Below are 14,672 nucleotides of genomic sequence, written 5' to 3' on the forward strand. Positions count from 1 at the left end.
TTACTGAGAAAGATAAGAATGACGTTTAGATAATTACATGGACAGCTGCCAGTGCAGTTTCTGAATTCCAAGCAAGACTAATTATACTATTGGCACTAGCTATAGTCTGGAAACAAGGCAGAGAAATTGTATTCCTGGGCACAAAAGTTAAGTCTTTCCCAGGCAATACTTGTGATACAAGATGAGAAAAGCACAAGATCCGCAAACTTTTTAGCTACAATTTTGGTAATCTTCCTCGCACACAGACACTGCAATACTAGGCTTTGGCTTGGAGATTTACTAATTGATTTTGTAAATGTATCTTTAGTAAACGTATTTTTAAAACATAACAGAACAATTTGATCTCAAAATCTATAACTAAAACTCACTAGTGATTACCCTCCTCCACCTGACTTACCCCAGAATTTGCATTTTGTAATCACCTGTCTTTATTCCTCTGCTTCTTCAGAAGAGATGCAGTTGAAAGCACAAAATACCAGCATAGAGTTCTCTCCTAATTGGCTATTTCTACACAGACAGGGAAACTGCCCACTTGCAAGTTACTTGTGATCCTTACTATGAAAGAAGAAATGTTTTTTGCAAAGCAACAGGACGTTAAGACACCAGAGTGGCACCTCAGAGCTCTGATAATTACCTGCTTATAGAACTTCACATGTGATTTAGCATGCATTTGCCCCTCGGCTGGGTCACGATAACCGAAGTGCAAGTGCACACTACTAGTACTCCGTGAAGTCCAAATACTGTGTGAAATGACTGAAGAACTAATTTAAGTTCAGCTGATGCATTCCTTATGTGAAGATAGGATGACTGACTTACATTCAACCAAAGCTTTATGTTCACAGAAGTGATGCAATCTTGTATATTCCATGGGCACAGCAGTATTGTGTTATTTCCAGGTTTTATTTTAAGAAAGGAAGAATTGCTTAGCAGATCATGCTAATGCATCATTCCTTTACTGCTAAACCTAATTCAGTTCCAAATAAGTAAAAGGGAGCACTGAAGAAATACAAATATTGCTGAAGTTAATTGTTCTAAAGCTTTAGCAATTCTGCTAATATTCAGAGACTTATGTACAGCAACAATTTATTGAGTTCATAAAGGCTCATCACTTACTCTCTTCTAGGGCTTATCTGTGTACTACAGCTCATGGCATGGTCACAGAAAACATCACCCCACGTCTACTAGATCTATTTTTATTAGTTTTAAATAGTAAGTGAAAAAGCAAGTATTTCAACTACATAGCCAAAAGCAAATAGTCCCACTAATTGCAGTGTTTTGGGATGTTTTAAGGGATTTAAAAACTCTCTAGTGACTCTGTGGTTGATAGGTTTCTGCTGACATAATACATTTACAAAGTTCTGTAACAGTCTTTGTCATTTAGAGAGAGAGAAACATATCCAGTGTCACCTTGAAAATAAGTAGCAACAGAATAAGCTAATATGGGAAGGTTTTAAAATATATGCATATAAAGTGAAAGTAGGAAAGCAGTAAAACTTTCAAGTCACAGCCACAGACTTTTTGAGGTGTACCTACCCTGGTGCATCATTTTAGATTGACTAGAATTCCTTCAGACACCTGCTCTTTTGTGATCTTATCTATGGCTATAGATGTTTCAGTATATTCTTGCATGACCTTATCCACATAGACACTGCAAGTTACACCTGCTGCAGCACAGATTTCTCTATAGTCACAGATTCTTTCAGGTGCACTTGCTCTAGAGCAGACTGCCACAGCCAGGGATGCTTCAGAGTGCTCCCATGTGGGCTCACTCACAGGTCACAGTCACTCTGTGACCAGGCCATGAACATGGCCATAGCTCTTACCAGAACGTTCCAAGATACAGCAAAGCGAGATGATAAGGAGTAAAGGAAATAGAAGGAACAGCAACCACTAATAAGCACTGGACTCTAAGTTACATTAAAGAAAATGAGCCCTCTTATAAACATGGGAGCCTACAGTTAACAACTAAACATCTACTACATTTATAAATCTGTGTTGGCATGCTTCACGCTCCAATCAAATCAATCATTACTTGAAACCCTTTGAGCCTTATGTTGGTTGATGAAATATTCAGCCACTTCCAGAAAAGAGAGACTCATCACACCTAATGGCTTCTTAGTGAGATGAATGTCATCACTTCAAACTCCCTCCTTCCACCTTTTTAATCCCATTTTGGTTGCTCCACAAGATGTCATATGCTATGGGATGTCAGTTGGGATCAGTCATCTTAGTTCTACTCCCTCCCAGCTCCTGTTGCAGCTCCAGGCTCCTCCCTCATAGGATTGTACAAGAAACAGAAAACTCATTGGCTCTGTGCAAGAACCACTATGTAACAACTAAAATATCAGTATGCTATCACCACTATTTTCATCAAAAAGACAATATACAAGCCTCTATGAAGAAAACTAATTCTATCCCAACTTAATTGCGACAAATGTATCTCCTTAAATAAAACAGAAGTGTGTTACCCATTAGTTGATGATTTGGGAGGTAGAAAAAAAAAATATTCCTTTATACCTTCTTCTTAAACAATGTGGTATTTTACAATTGGTTAAGTTGTAGCATTGTTGATAGGATAATTCATGGCTATGTAGTGTCAGTTGTTACATCGTGCCACTTTAATGATAGAATACATCTGAATATGATTTGTTATCGTGCTTGTATTCTTGTTATCATTCTATCCATTAAAACTATTGAACAGTTTCTCATTATTCCTTACTTCCAATTTTCTTCATTGATTTTCTTAAAAATCAAATTCAAGTCTAGAGCAGATTAATTGCACACCTACTAGAATATCAAAATAATTTTCAGTGAATGTATGAACTTAAAGATAGAACTTAAACACAGAGCAGCATTTGTTATTGTTGTAAAGTACAATTCTGAATTTTGCTGTATTCTTTGTTATTAATGTCCTTTGCAGGAATTCACAAAAATAAGTAACCCTGAGATCTGTGACTCCAATTAAACAGATGAAAACACAAGTGTTAGTAGAAGATGTTATGCAGTGGATACTGAAAAGATTCAAATGGGTTTTGCTATTATGCCTTTCACAATTTGTGTCTTAACCCATAAGTAATGTTGCTTCGAACTGGCTTACAATGCCATTAACTGAATGTTCATAGTAGATGAGAGTCCCCCAGCATCGGTGACCTGAACATAAACATTGTAACAGTAGCATATGACTTTTAACAAAGAGGTACTCAATGACTGCACTCAGTTATTGTTGTAATTCCGTTTATTGTCATGAAACACCCTCAGTTTATTTTATAATATTCTGCCAAACTATGTGTAATACCATATGGGAAACACCATGTGCTTCATATAGTCTGCTTAAAACAGAATTCCATTCACACTAAGTTGCTTTAATTAACTTCTCTGCAAGAGAATTAAGTTGTTATTCCTATATATGCAGGATATTGCTTCCAGAATACAACAGAAATTCTCACCACGAGAAGAAATTATCCTCAAGTAGAAAATACTAATGTGTATGTACACCGTGGTTTGGAAAACAAAGGCAAGTAGCTTTAGTCAGTAATAGGAAAATATACTCTATATATTAATGAGATTCACAGTAAGCCTATGTATAATAATGCACTATATCCAGAAAGAACATACTGTAGAAAGAAACTTGGATATTCAACTTTTTATTTTTCTTTTCTGACAGACCTTAGTATGATAATTTAGTATCATAACTTAGTATCTCATTAAGCACCACAGTCTGAGCAAGATCACAGGTCACTGATGCTCAGAGACAGTACCTCAGCACGAAACTCAGAATGATATCATTATACTTAGCAATAATTCAGGGACAGAAGCAATTTCCTACAGTGCAGTGGAGCACAACAGAAAGCATAACAATGACAGCAGAACAGCAAGATCCCAGCCCACAACAAGAATTCACGCAAAGGCAACAACCACAGGCACAAAAATAAGGAAAAGGAGCTACTTACCTTCAGAAGACCTTAGTTACTTAGGGATCTTCAAAAAGACATGCTTCCTTCCACTGCCAATCCTTAAATGAGGTCTGGGAAGGGGTGGATCCTGGCTTCCTTCTGTCTGGTCAATCAGGTACCTTGCATGCACCTGAGTTCCCCTGGGTTGGCCCTGCCTTCCCACCAGGTGCTCAATCAAGGTTTCAAGACACGACTTGCTATTTCCATGATGTGCAGTTTTTAGAATTGAATCATTATATCCTGCACCCTTGCAATATACCTGCTACTTCATCTCCAACCTTGATTTTTTCACCTTCCAAACTCTGGCACAGCTCTTTGGATGCTGACATGTTGCCTGGTGTCAGTCCCACAAGAGAATGAATCCTACTCACTTCTCAGTAAAGGCAGGGCACAACAGTACACCTAGGGAGCCTGGCCTGTACTACCTGGTTCTGTGGGCCACAACAAGGCTACACTGGTGTCATAGAAGCAGCAACTGGTTTTCTCTGTGAAAACTATGGAGGAAGTTCAGCAGTTGTTACGCTTTTTTTTTTTTCCCTTTTATTTTATACTGATATACATAGTAATTGATGGTTATCACATTTCATAGATTTTATAGTTACCTTTTTTTTCCATGAACAAAACCTGAAAATATGCTGCATTATCCTAACTATAAAGGTTTTTGTTTGTTTGTTTGTTTTTTTCCACTCTGTGATATATTCATTATTTATAAGCAGAAGACAAGCACTGGAGAGCGGCAGAACCAGCTCTGTCCTTATCTTACCCTATGGCTTTTTAAAGTCTTTTCAACTTTTCATTTTCCCTATCTGAAAAATAAACATAGTATTTTCCTACCTAGGTTACAGGAGTTCTTTTAAATCATCGGTGTCTTACCAGTGTGTGACAATGTGTTCTCCCCTGCCTACAAACTCCTCCTTTGGTTTGGCCATTACACCCCTATGGGTGTAATTGCCAGTGAAACAGTCATCTTTTTTGGATAATGCTAAACTTTATTCGTCAGCTAATTGCTCTGCTGTTTAAAGGAAACTCATATGGACCTCAAAAAATGGAACTGACCAAACATGAAATGCAGTTTCAGAACAGATAAATGAAAAGTAATGTATACAAAGAGAAATAATATAAATCAATCCTATATAATGCTTAACTTGCATTACGTTGTTTGTTTTCACTCAGGAAACAAACCGTTCAGTCATCCAAAGTTTTCAAAAATGAATAACTAAATGTGCAGCAGAACCAGAAAGACAACAACAAAAAATTTCTAGCTTCAAGAAAGGCACTGTAAACCTGAAATAGGGTACTTTTTTGTTGCTACATAAAATTTCATACATCAATGTCTTGGTTATATACACAGTTCTGGATGAAGCATTTCAATGAAAGTATTTTGGATTTAGAGAAATTGCAGAGAAGCATGGTTAGAATGCTGAAGGAAATTATGAAGGAAGCCTGAAGAGTTTTGGTTAGGAGAGAAAAATACTGAATGCATAGAAACGAAATTTATTAGCACATGGGTACAATGTATGAAGTGCCTAAACAGTCACTCATCAATGCTTGCAGTTCTGAAACTTTGGGACAGTTGCTAAAATTGATAGGTTATCAAAAGTATATAAAAAATAATATTTTACACAGGAGGAGATGAACATTTGAAGGTTGTTGTATCATGATTTTATGGAAGGAAATATTTTCAGGTTCAAAAAAAAAAAAAACTAGATAAGTGTATGGATAACAACATCTAGTCAGTAGACCATTTTCTCTTCTGAGATTTTTCTTTGTTTTTTGCTTTAATGGAAATGTGCTCATGTATCTGCAGACACTCAATGAAACACAGTGAGAATAGCACATAGAAGTATTTTTCAGGTTCCAAAAGATGCAAGCATCTTCCATCCTCAGAATACCTAACAGGCTTTCCCGAGTTGACAGAAAAACAAATAACAATGTTTCAGTAAATCTCCAAATTCTTGCTATAGAGAGTCTTACTTGCTAATTTATTATGGACTTGTAGGTGTTTCTTTGTGTGTCACATTTTCTTGGAAAATTACTGGGAAAAAGGTTTAAAAAGTTATATTGCAGTATTTTCATACATTTTTTTGATTTAATACTTTTATATATTCTGCCATAATACAACGTTATTTTTAATGTATTCTATGTGTTAACATAATGAAATTTAAATGTTTTAAATTTGCACCAGCTGCCAGTACTTAAAGTTAATTTATCTGCCTCCTAGAATCTGAAAAATAGTGCTATTTCCCCTGACTCTGAAATGCTTTGTCAATAGAAGAAAACGAGATTGGGAATCTCTAATTAAATATTTATGTATTACCCTAATCTCCTTTCTATTTTATTAGATGAATCTAAAGTAATTTATATAGAAGAATGTATCAAAATATCTTCATGTTTACAATCTAAAGGCTATTTTATTCTAATTAGATTTACACAAGGAAGAATTATGTAGTGTAAAAAAAAAACCACATGAAATTATTATTAGACTGTTTTAAATATTAATGCATCTTTTGCAATTTGTGGAGGATTAAAGAACAGCACGGGTATGGAGGTGATATGAAGTTTTGATTTAATACTTGAGAAATGCCACTTTTTTGAAACAAATTGAAGGGTGATTTGATATTCACGACAACTATTTACATTTAAGTAAAGTTTAAAGTGCTTGAGAATTCATGTTTGATAGATTGCTTTTGTATTTAACTGTACAAAGATTTTTTTTCAAAAGATACTGAGATGCAGTTTATGCTTCCTCATCTGTATCACTGCCTGCTTTCCAAGCAGAATCTCATTTGATAACAAATTTAATTGTAAAGTATTTTTCTCCAAGGCTCTTTATCAGAAACGTGTTCCTCTTGTTTCTCAGACCATGCAATTTCTTATGACCTTTTCATGATATTTAATTTCTTTCTCTAAACAATCATAAAGGGATTTCAGTGCTGTCATGAAAAACTTTTGCTTTCAACCTTTCTGTTTTACGAAGAAGATAAATGTCAAGTTTGTTCTTTGAATACATCTCCTGACTTACTATGGTTTAAAGCTGCACAGATACATAGCTGTCTGTTTCCAGAAGTAATTACAAAAAAACACTGTTAATCACAAATTATTCCACTATGCGCAGATTATCTTATCTAAAGGTGAATATCATAATAACTTTCTCACATGACTGGGACTAGTCTGCATTTCCATTAACTAGAGACATCACAATCCCTCCTCAGGAAAAAAGAAATGTGTTTGTCTTCAGACACGGACTTTTTTTACTTATTCAGCAGCACACTGAAACTCCTATTCTGTAATTCTGACCAGTTTCAATCCACTCCTCTTGCTGACTGCGCCTCTTCTGCTCTCTGTTCTTTCATCCTCTATTTCATACTATACAATTCTGAATCTGGCTCCCTCATTCTCTTCCTCCATGTCCAGTTTTCACCATGGGATTTTTTGCTGTATACTCAGATTGCCTATCCTGACCAACTGTGGATCCACTTGCTGGTTCTGGCCAACTCCATATTTTCGATGACAGATCATATAAAATTCTTGCATATTAAATAAGAATGATAAACTTACGCTGTAGAAATGCCCACATTAGAAAATGATTTTCTGTTCAGATTGATCCAGAAATATGAATTCAGAATTGACATCTCTATTTTGTTTTTATCCCATCTGTGAAGAGACAGACATGGTTCAAGGTGTGAAGAGAGAGGGACATGGTTCAAGGTCATTTTGTCTAACAAAGCTATATAAATATATGGTTTTTTTTCTTCTTACCCTCACCCTCATCTTTTCATCATCTTTTCAATAACTAAAGCAGAGCTTCACAGCTGATGGTGAATGCATCCTTAGTTGCTCACAGACTTCTTCATAGCACATAGAAGTATTTTTCAGGTTCCAAAAGATGCAAGCATCCTCCATCCTCAGAATACCTAACAGGCTTTTCAGAGTTGACTAGACACACACACAATCACACAGAATGGCCCGGGTTGGAAGGGACCTCAAGGAACATGAATCTGCAACACCCTGACACAGGCACCCTGACACCCTGACACAACCTCCCCGTTTAATACTAGATCAGACAATTCTGCTTGAAACTGGAGGCTATACTACCTCCAGCAATCCATTCTAAAGGCTTTGCTTTCTGAGCTTTCATAAAGCTTTGAAAGCTCCAGCTAAGGAAACTTCTGTTTTAAATTGATTTAATTTATCATTTTAACTGTAAGCCCTGAAAATTCTCCACAATAAAGTCCTTTACTGAATTAGAGGTAAAAGAGCCTCCTTAAGGTCAGAGAGAACTTTTCTTTAAATATAGTTTGTTGGTGGTAGTTGCTTGTTTGTTTGTTTGTTTTTTAGTAACCATAACATAGTTACAAATTTCTCATTTTACCTCTGAGCTTAAACCTAGAATGACACAATTTTTGAGGGGGGGAAGCCTCTCTGGAGATTTTCTTGTCCAACCTACCTGCACAAGCTGAAATTATTACCTGCAGCAGGTTTCCCAGTCACATCCACATAAATTTCAAATACCTCCAGAAACGGATACTTCACAACTTCTCTGGGTCATCTATTCCAATCACCCCCCCACACACACAAAAAAAGCTTCCTGATAATCAGATGCAAAATTCTGTGTTTCAGTTTATGCCTGTTGCGTCTTGTCCTGTCACTGGGCATCACTGAAAAGAATAGTTCTATCCTCTTTATTGTCTCTGTTATACATTCACGCACACTGATAAGATCACTGCCAAACTCCTCTTCTGCTGGCTACAGTGTCCTAGTTTTCTCAGCCTCTCCTCTTATGTCAGATGCTTCAGCTGCTGAATCTCTGCTATGGCTTTTCATTGGACTCGCTCCACTATATTCATGTACTGAGGATCCCCGCAGTGCAGCCAGCGCTCTGGATGAGTCTCATTAGGGCTGAGAAGGCTCACCTCCCTCAATCTTCCGGCAGTGCTTTTTGAATGCAAACCAGCAATATATTGGCCTTTGTCAAAAAGACATTGCTGGCTTAAATTCTCCTTAATGTCAATTAGAACCATGAGTTATTTCTCTGGCAAGATCTTTTCAGCCAAATGTCCCCCATGTTGTTCTGGTGCCTAAGATTACTCCTTCCCTGGTCTAGGAGTTTGCATTTCCACATGCTGAACACAATGGGGTTTCTGTCAGTTCATTTTCACATCCTTTCAAGATTTCTCCAAATAGCCACTCAACTATCCACAGTATCAATTATTCCTTGCTGTTTTGTATCATCAGTTCCATGATTCAGGTTCAACAGCAGGCATTGTTAATAAGAGGCCTTTTAAAAGACTGAGATCGTATCTCTACTTCTGCATTTACCAGCAGGCATTCAGACCTGTTATATTGAGTAGATGGCAAGCCTAATCCATATAGCAAATATCAAAGTTAGCAAACAAAATCATAGAATCATAGAATCATAGAATCACCAAGGTTGGAAAAGACCTAAAAGATCATCCAGTCCAACCGTTCACCTATTCCCAATAGCTCCCACTAAACCATGTCCCTCAACATCCAGCCTTTAAAATGTCCAGCAGTTTTCATTATAGGAATTATTGAATTGTCACTGGCCAACTTGGAATATCCCAATAATTTGGGATAGTTTGGATATTATGATAGATTATGATAAAATACCAAAATTTTATATGCATTTTCTTATTTTTAACCATTTTTATCCAATGTAATCTACATATAATACAAAATGATTTACCTACAGGCATCACAGCTTATTTTCAGTTTCTTGTATTTCCTTAATACGTCAAAGGAATTCTGGGGGACACAGATGTCATATACCAAAAAGACAGTAGCTGAAACTAATGTTGATCAACTGTTATTAGGAACAAAGTTTTGATGTGCATTTATGCTGTCTAAATATAACGCCACACTGGGAATTATCAGAGTTGTAGCAGCAGTTGGTATAACATTTATATAATGCATATAATTTTAAACTGAGACAGAGGAGATTTAGATTAGATATTAGGAGGAAGATTTTCACACAGAGGGTGGTGACACACTGGAACAGGTTATGCAAGGAGGTTGTGGATCCCTGGAGGCATTCAAGGCCAGACTGGATGTGGCTCTGAGCAGCCTGGTCTAGTGGTTGGCAACCCTGCACATAGCAGGGGGGTTGAAACCACATGATCATTGTTGTCCTTTTCAACCCGGGCCATTTTATGGTATAAATTTGTTTCAGATTTCAGGTAATTTCAGCCCTGGACCTCATGGAGAAATACAGTGAGAAAAGCTATATCGTTCCCCTTCTGTCATTGATACAAACACAACTCTGAGAATTTATATAAGTACCAAAGCACTTTTAAAATAATAGATGGATTTACAGGTGTTGTCACAACTTCTTATCAAGATAAATAAAAACAAAGTGGAATTGTACATTTCTCTCTGAGTGCTGTTTCTCAAAATTACAGATGAAGTATGACCTTGTTGAAACTTCTGTAGATTACCTAAAATTGAGCCCTGAATGAAGATCATTATATTTATAATGATAATTTTAAATATAGAAAAGAAAGAACTGATGAAGGAAGATGGAGTTGTAAGTTTGTAAGTTTGCAGTAAGTTAATCCTTTAGCAAATGTTTTGTAACTGAGATATTTTCTTCTTGTACAGAAGAGAGAAATTGCAAGGATTCCACATTGAAAAAAGCATTTCAGGAAGATGATTTTCTTCAGTGACACATTGCTTGCTGTTATATTTTGCCTTAATGAAGTACTAGCTCTTGCTGTTATCAGAAGTCATGCTTTGATGGTGTGATCAAACTAAGCCAGGAGAGGCAGAATGAGGTAAGGAGTTCAGCGAACTCTTATATCTTGGAAAAAAAAGATAATAAGCAAGTGTTGGGAACAAAGGTTCTAATAAAGGTGATACAACCATTATCAACTGAGCTTAAAACTATTTGAATTAAGAAGTTTGGTGGAAACTTAAAAAAAAAAAAAAGGGAATGCACATGATAAATTTAGCTGACTTGAAGAAAAGGGACTGTTACAAAGTCATCAATATCAAACTTGGAAAACTGGCAGCCTTTTCTGCATGTTACTCTACTAAGGAAAATAAAGTGCCATTTGAAATTCTCCTTAGAGGTTCAGGGACTGTACAGAAACTGACAGCAAGCTTTAGCACTCTTCTACATGTATTTGTGTTATGTCATTTTTTCTTCAGGGCATTAGGTACAGACAGCTGTTAAATCATAGTTCTGTTCTGCACAGGTGGTATTTTGTATGTGATATTTGATTAATTGTTTTGGACTGTGAAAATGTATGAGACATTTAGAATTTGGATTAACTCCTCATGGGAGCTCCAGTGCTCAGTACTTCCTCAATATGCTATGCAGGTCTAGAAGAATATTACAAAATATTGATAATAATATTGAAATAGTCTTCTAACATGTTGTTAAAGATCAAGTAATTGTTTCCTCTTTTTGAGCCAAGAATTTTGCTCTGAAAGAAAAGCTTAGTTTTACATACCAAATTTTAGATTATACTTTTGCCTGCTTGTCTGCAAATAAAAGTTGCTATGAATTGTCTTAAAATAAACAACTTTACACTGACAACTCATCTTTCCCCTTTCTTAGGTGTTAATTACTGATATCTGCCCAGTCCCTGATAGCCTCATAATTCTGTCCCTCGTCTGCTACTATTCTTCTCCTAATATGTCTCAAATTCCTAATGTTTTCTCCTTTTTATCATCCTACTATGCTCCCAGTGTGTAAATTGCTCACCAACTCACCAAACTCCATACTTAATGCTAAGTGAGCTTGTGCTAGAATTAGGGGCTTCATAGACAATCTGTACGTGAAGAAAAAAGTCTTGCAGGAAAGACTGCAAGTTCTGTGTAAATGAAATATAATCAGGAAGCTGAAAAGCTGTTTGATCAAACATAGAATGGAAGTAGACCTGCTCAGGTCTAGATGGTAAGAGTTACAGGGACCAAATGCAAATTATAATTAAAGTTATGAAGTTATCACATTTAATACATTATCCAGTTACACTGAATCAGAATATATTTAATGTCTTCCTTTATTTATTATTTGATGTGATTTATTGAGATACACTGTATCTCAACATAATATATGAATGTCTCACCTGCCATATGTTTATTTGTTTTTTTCTTGTGTATTGGTTTTGGAAGATACTGCTCACGTTTTGGTTGTATTTACACCATTGCACTTATTTTGGTGTTCACTCATGGGCCTGACTATTAATAACTGAAGCTACCTAGTGGAATTTTGTTGCTTTTCCGTAATGTATATTTTAATTTTGTGAAGTACTTTAAAATATTTTTCCTTCATTGAAGTGACAAATCTAACCATTTCCTTCATACTTCATACTCTCAATAGAGAAAAATATTAAATTTGGTCAAGAATTTGAAATAGGATTTGCTAACATGCCTATGGCTGTAATAATCTACACTAATGTCTTGAGATTATATGCCTATAAAAGACCTTTGAAGCAGCTGACAAGAAGAGGTGAATGTAGTGTTGTAAAATGAACACCGCTCATCCAGATCTCTCATTATTTTCACTCTGAGCAAGGAAATATTTTTTTCCAAGGAGCCGTCCAAGAAGAAAGCTTGGATGAAGTTACTCAGGCCTAAGGACATCTGCAAAATCAGGTCCATGATTTGAAATTGTGGCCTTAAAATAGGTTGAAAACAGCCTACCTGAAATGCATGTTTATTGGTTTACATATACGTGTGAAACATCTAAGAAAGAAGTGGTTAGATGCATTTTATTTATTTAGATGTATCATATTTCTATTTCATAGAGTGTAACTTCATGGAATAAGAAAAGAAGATATAAGTTGATTCCAAATCTCTTCAAGTCAGATGGAATATTTCCAATAAATTTATTAATCCCAAAAAAAAGCTTTAAAATACCACATAATTTTCAATATCTATGTGTTTACACTCTCTTTAGATGCTTAAGTAGATAAAAAAATTATTGACATCTAGAAATCATCATATGCTGTTCTCGTGAGTCTATAAATATTTTCCATGTGTTTGCCACATTTAATTATATGTAATGCTTAATTACTTAAACAGAAAATATAGTCAGACTTCCCTATTCACCTCTGTTTTATTTGCCAAGTGAATAATACGTCTACTGACAAAACTGGAAAGCTTTCTTTCAAAGTGATTTATGCTCAGCCTATTATCTTTCTAAAGAGGAGCACTGAAACCCAATTAAAAGTTTTGAAACAGAATTTGTTTGTCAGGATCTTTTTCAAATATAGATTGTCATAATAATTGCTCGTGGCACACATGACTTTGAGTAGAGATGATAGTAGTGATGGGATAACATTGACATTCTCTGAGGAAGTGAATTAAATTTGAAGACTAAGCATGAAACTCCCCTTTGAAATTAGGATCTTTTAATGTGACTCATTTATCAAAAGTTTAACCTTCAATTCTGCAGCTGTATATAGTGGTTTCCTTCCACACTAGAGTATTGCCTTACCAGAAAATAAAGTTTCTTATGAATTGAAAGAAATTATAACTTAATGTAATGTGTACACAAATATAACATAATGTGTAATGTTAGCTGCTAGTGCTGTATTTATGAATAAGAATAAACTTGTGCTGAAATTTTGGCTGCTCAAAATAGTCCAGGAATATCAGAATATCTGCAATATACCCCATATACTTAGGTGACAAACATTTCAGTAGTGTTTCCCTGTTTCCTAAGAGTAAAATTACTGATGTACTCTATCAACATTACACTTCCACTGGTTACATTTATGTTTTATTGAAAAAGTACTATCTTTTCTCAGCGCATGTTTTTTTCCTTTTTTGCTTGTTTTACTTTTTTCTGAAATCCAGTTTCAAGGACAACAAATTGTATTTCCAGCAATTGTTAGGTAAGTTGAAGTCTCCCATGAGCACAAGGGAAAAAGCGTGAATTCTGCCAGCTGCACACAGAATGGTTCATCTGTCCCTTCATCCTGGGTGGGTGTTCTGCTATGTCATTCTTGTTGGTCTTCCCCCTGACTTTTACCCATAGGGACTCAGCCTTAAAATTGCCAGCTTCTAGCTCTACAGCATCAAAATGCTTCTTAATGTAGAGAGACAACTCACTGCCCCTCCTTCCTTGCTTATCCCTTCCAAAGAACTTATAGCCCTCCACTGCAGCCTCTACTGCATAAGAGTGATTCCACCATGCTTTCGTGATGGCAACTAAGTCATGGTTTACCCGCTGCACATTGGCTTCTTGTGCTAGTGCTCAGTCACCAGCACCATAAGTGAGTTTTACCCAATGTTCAGATGGAAACCTCTGGGTTCTGTTTTACTCTCACTGCCTCTAGTCCCACCAATGGACACCGCTAAAAGGGGCTTGGCTCTGTTCTCTTTACACTCTTCAGGAATTTATATGTATTGATCAGACCTGTCTTGAGCCTTCCCAGTTTGAACAGTTCCATCTCTTTAAGCCTTTACTTACAGGTGAAATGCTTCAGTCACCTTTGCAGCCCTTTGCTGGACTGTCTCCAGTAGTTCTGTACTTATCTTGTAATAAGCACAGTGCTCCTGATGCGGCCTCAGTAGGGCTGAGCAGGGCCATACCAAGATAGGCTAATCTTTGGTCCTTACAAGAGCTACATTCAAAGTGCTTTAGCAATTATTCTAACCTAAGAAATAAGCTTTAACATTACATGTTCTTTCTTGAAACAATTAAAATAATTCTGTATAATTACATAATTTAAAATAATGGCACCCATT

Source organism: Tetrao urogallus (assembly GCF_951394365.1).
Source record: "Tetrao urogallus genome assembly, chromosome: 2".
In the NCBI taxonomy this organism is placed as follows: domain Eukaryota; kingdom Metazoa; phylum Chordata; class Aves; order Galliformes; family Phasianidae; genus Tetrao; species Tetrao urogallus.